The sequence below is a fragment of the Sciurus carolinensis genome, unplaced genomic scaffold, assembly GCF_902686445.1.
Source record: "Sciurus carolinensis unplaced genomic scaffold, mSciCar1.2, whole genome shotgun sequence".
Classification (NCBI taxonomy): Eukaryota; Metazoa; Chordata; class Mammalia; order Rodentia; family Sciuridae; genus Sciurus; species Sciurus carolinensis.
In genome coordinates this window covers 77,270-82,732 of record NW_025920178.1, presented here as the reverse complement: position 1 = coordinate 82,732, position 5,463 = coordinate 77,270, and the positions used below count along the sequence as shown (strand labels likewise).

The 5,463-nt window shown below is 38.9% G+C and overlaps 1 pseudogene; it reads right to left on the bottom strand.

Annotated features, from left to right (window-relative positions):
* Positions 1–4,631: 4,631 nt before the first annotated feature.
* Positions 4,632–5,098, bottom strand: LOC124974808 (calcineurin subunit B type 1-like; annotated as a pseudogene).
* Positions 5,099–5,463: the final 365 nt, after the last annotated feature.

The window sequence follows — 5,463 nt, the reverse complement described above, 5'->3', positions numbered from 1 at the left end:
CCAAGAAGTGACACACACCCATATTTTTTGGGATGAGAGTATCCAGTAAAAAAAAACAAAACAGAACAAAACAAAACAAAGAAGCAAACAAAAACGCATGCCATGGGAGATGAATAAAATGGACAACCAAGTATTAAGAAAGAAGATGACTGGCATGGGCACCAAGTCTTCTTTAGAAAGAGTTGAAGAAGAATACAATTTCTTGCTGGGAACTCCAATTGGGGTTTACAGTAAGCATCTTATTCAGGAAAAGAGGAGCAAATGAACAAAGAGATGAAGGTACTAGAGCAGGAAGAGGAGTAAGGAGAAGGGACTCACTGGGAGGGTATGAATGGATGATTCAGGGACCTCCTATCTCAGAGGAAGCACCCACTCATAAACAGAGGTCAGGGAACAAATTCTTTACCTAAGTTTTGATTATCAAATTCATGGGGATACATCTCCAGAAACTGAAGTTGAATTTTTCTTTCCTTTATTTCAGGTCTGAAACTTCCTGTATAGTAATAATGAGATTTTGTTCAGTCTCCTGAGGTCTCAGTCTTCAAGGGCTTTTCTTTCCATAGACAGAATGATTATTTTCAGTTGTACTTTGAGATCTTAGAATCATTTTCAGTGTATCTCTGACTATTTTCATGGCTCATCAGGTCACTGGCTTCAGAATTTTCCACATCTTGCTGTAAATCAAGATCTCTCTTGACAGGTAATAAACACAAATATTCCATTTCTCTTTGATGATTCTATTCAATCATTTCATTTTCTCCCTCCTCAGTATATTCACCTGCCCCCTTGATGGAAAATTCTTTGACCTGGGTACCTTTGTTATGTCCTCTCAGGCAAAAGTTCATGTCTTTGACAATGCTATTATAAAATAAATCTTTTCCTCTGTCGTGAATGTTTAAATATATACTTGATTTTGCAACAACTTCCAGTTTCTTCCCAGATACTTTGACCCTGTTAGAAGCATGATCTTGATTCTCTGGTTCTCTTGATTCCATGTTCTCACCCACAATCTTTCTTTCCAGGAGGTCTTTCACTTCTGTGGTCTTGAGCCACTCTTCCTGTACATACATGGCCTGACTCTTCATACAGGACTTAAAGATCACTATGGAAAGTCTGAGTCTTTTCTCAGATGCTGGTAAACGTTTTAAACATGATTTCATTTCATATTCCTCTGTTTTGATGGCTGTGCGTTCTTTGTCCAGAGCCTGGATCCTTCTTGCTGTCCAGGACATCCTCTCTTCTTGTTCTGAACACTGATGTTTTTCTTTTCTCCCATGTCTTACCACAATACAGATGATGCTCCTCTTCACAGGCCTGAACAAATCTGAGTCACCAGCCACTTCTGAATTTTCATCTTCTTCCAAACTAGGATGAAACTGATCAAGAGAATTACTTTTTATTAAAGCTACTGCTGAACTGCTATTGAAAGGTTCTTTGTCTCCCCGTAGAGAAAGTCTTTCTCTGAAAGTCTGAACAATTTTGTATATAAGCAAGAGAACTATGAGTACTTGAACTATCTCAACACTCTCCATTATCTCCCACTGACATCCAGAGAAAGTGAAACTCAGTTTCACATCATCAGAGGCTTCTGCCATGAAATCCTCCATTTTTTCTTGTGTTTGATAAAAGTGCCTTGCCTCAGTAGGATAAACTTGCTCTATAGTAGCCTACTCTTATACAGAGGTGCCTAGAGGCACTACGGTTACTCACAACACACCTCACCATGGATATGATTATTCTGAGTTCTAACTGGAACCAAACCTGCACCAAGGAACCAGGGTCAGGTGGAAGAGACACACTCTCCAACCTACACTTGACTCTTTGTTTCCTTGAAAGAAATAGGTATTCATTTTCTTTTGGAAAAAAAAAAAGTCTTATGATCACTTTTTATTTCACAGAGATATGGAATGAGGATAAAATCTTCTCTGGATGACCTTTTGAAGCCAATGTATGGAATGGGAACTTTAAACTTTGAGAGATCCTATAGGACAAGTAGAAGTCCCTGGGCCCTACCCTATCATCATATAGTAGGAAAAACATTGGACAGTCCTGTAGTCTCTTGCCTATGTTTTGAACTACAGGTTACCAAGGGAATATGCAGTCTAAAAAGGAAGGCTTTTGAGGAATAGACATGACTTTCAGTCAAAGAACTGAGGGACATGGATGGAGAAGGGAAATCTAGGCAAAGGAAACAGCTTAGGCAAATGATCCTGACCTTCAGTGATGATCAGTGTGCAGTTCCACAGACCTGGAGCTTCTCAGGAATTGAGAATCATGTAGATGACAGGTCAGCTCCTAATGACCTTTTCCAGGCCACTGTCCTCCCGGGTGTGGGGCTCTTGTCTCTGAATCTCAGAGTCCTGGGCTATCAGCTGAGGCTGAAATCACACCCTCAGTGATTTGGTATCTGAAATATGGAAGGAGGATTGGAACTCTGAACCAGTTACCTCTGTTCTGGTCTCTTGAGTTTGTATGCCTAGACTCTGTAGTCCTGGTTTTAGTTCCAGTTGCTAGAATTGATCCTGGGCTGTGATCTTGGTTTTCTTTCTTTTTTTCCAAGTTTCAAATATTTTATTTTCTAATTCATACCAGTATGAAGTTTTCTAAAGATCCCATAACAGGATAAGGATCCCATATCATGCATAAGGAAAACTAAACATTCAACACAAACTACTTCCTCCCCTATCTACCCTACACACAAACTAAAAAGAGGAAGAAAAAAAGGGGAAAGAAAAACCCTCATTCCCCAGTAAGGAAATAATGTTTGCATTATTTTTCTGTAATGCCAGCCAAGATATGCACAAGCAAGAGAAATAGAAAGCATTTGCTAAAATATTTGTAACAAATAATTAGGTACAAAAAATTCGCAAAAGACTAGTTCCCTCTTGAAGCAGAGTACATGACAGTTGACACTGGAACAGATCAAACCACAGGCTGGGATTGTAAGCCACATACTGATCCAGAGGAAGAAAGTCACATGTGGTGGAAATTTTCAGTTTGAACATTAACATTTCCAAAGTTTGGCAAATTATCTTTTAAAATTATGCAAATTACGTAAACAAGAGGTATATTTTAAATCAATCTACATGCAAAATTCCATGTCATGCAAGGACACAAAACACCAGGATTTTTCTCTCACAGATAGAGCCCATGATGTGCAGCACTCAGATGAAGGAACAGTGATGGCAGGCAGGTATATTCAATTTAAGATTCATTCACCTTGATTCAACCTGCCCTACAACTCATGATTACAAAACCTATTTTTATTAAAAAAAAACTATATAGGGAAAGACTAGTGTCGTATAAATTACCAAAAATATTTTTCTTCCAGTTAATAGTGCCTTGCAGAAAAGGGAAAGGATAACATTAAGTGATGGAACATGATACCCTACATTTATATCACAAAACTTTATTAAGTTACCATCCATTACCAATTTTATGGGCAAAAACAAAAATCATGCACACCCTATACCTTGGGGTAAAAAAATTTACTCAGTATCAATTTAGATAAAATTTTGCTCTTCTGTGGCATATAGATTAGCAAGATTTCCGCCCTTTAAATCACAAATATGTGGGTGTTCAGATGTATATCTGCACATTAATATCACCAGTTTCTTAGATTAGCTGCAAGTTTTTTGAAACACAGAAGGGAAATTCATGATTCAAACAGGACTTAAAGACAAATTATTCATTCATATATAATATAACAAACAGATATCCTAAGCAGTTACATGAATACTTCAAGTTCTCTTCATTATGTAATGCAAAAGAGAAATCATGATTGCTTCATAGAGCTTCTGGCCTTTACGTATAAAACCACAACTGGAAAATTACATTTACTAAGGGACATTTAATAAATGTAATGGCTCCTAGACACAAAGTTATAGAAGGAAGCAGCCATAACCATAATGTTATGCAGTCACTATATGAACACAAGAACGAGCTTTTGGCAGCAGCACTGAACTATACTTTCTTTTCAGCTAGAGATGAACTGAAAACTGCTCAACAATGAGACCCAGTCCCTGAAAATATATTCACAGGTATAAATAAAGTTATTGACTCTTTCTTACAAAATTGTAATTAAAGTAAATAATAGGACATTAACAAATGCTTTGTCAATCTCTCAAAGGAGAAAGCACAGGAAAAGGAAACTAGTGGGTCTAACACATGGCTCAAATTGTACAATCTTCTATCAACCCCAAAACTGTGTGAAATAAAAGTAAGGATGTTTTATGCTCTGCTTGGCACTTTTGTGCTGTATCATTTTGTTTCTGAATCAAGTATATTAAATTAAAGCCAATCTACTACATAAATACAAAACTACATATGTATATACTGATATTTTCTTGTTATAAAAGATGAAGAAAAATAAATTAAAAAATCAACCTGTTCCCTTTGTCCACCACATGGATAAGCTCTTTTCATGTTTCTGTCCTTCAGACTTTAAAGTGCTACACTGAGTTGAGAGAAGAGTTCAATAACAGTTGCCTTCATGAGGGTCATGTTGGAAATGTGATTTCACAGAGAAAAATACTTCCACTTAAACACACAAAGATTATTGCTGGATGTCTTGAGCCGATTTTCAGAGATGGAGAAGAAAGTAAGAGTGGTGAATGCTACACTCCAGAGAATCATACAGCTACCACCATCTTTTTGTGGATATCTAGGCCACATATACCAGCACAGAATTCTTCAAAGGATTTTCCTCCATCTCCAGGCTTATCTTCATTTATTATAGTTTTGTCTACAATTTGCTATAACTGTGTATCTTTCAAATTGTTCCCAACCATCATGTTCAACTTCCCCACTGGAAATATAGCCATCTTTATCCATGACAGATTCGGAAAGCAAACTTTAACTTCTGCTCCTATCTCCTTTGACATTGACTTGAGAGACTCCCTCAATAAACTCTTTAAAGTCTACTTCTCCACCCATCTATGTCAAATATGTCTATTACTCTGACAAAAACATGAACTCTTCGACACTCAAAGAACCAGAATTGTCCAAATCCAGCTTCTTAAATCTCTTTCCCAGCCTTCTAATTTCATCAACATCAAAGTGAGCACATTTCCAAAGGGCAACTTGCCTCATTTCCCATTTTGCTTGCAGGTCGCCAACTAGCTCGTCGGTGAAGTGTGGCTTCTGACCCGCTCCACAAGAAGCTGAGGCGCAGGCGGCACAGCTGCGTCCCTCCCGATGCTATGGGGAGGTGGAAGGCTGCGTCTTGGAGCTCTTGCGGGCCGGGACAACGAGGGAGCAGGCAGGGCGGGGAAAAGAAATTAAGGTCGAGATTCAGAGAGAAAGCCGGGAAGGAGAGAAGGCGGGAGAAAGGAGAGGTGGAGAGGTGGAGAGGTGGAGAGAAGGGGAAAGAGGGTCAAGAAGACAGGGCGGCTTGGGGGCTGCAGCCCTGCGCTCGCCCTGGAGCCCTGACCTACTCACTGCAGTGGCGCGGGCTGACCTGCA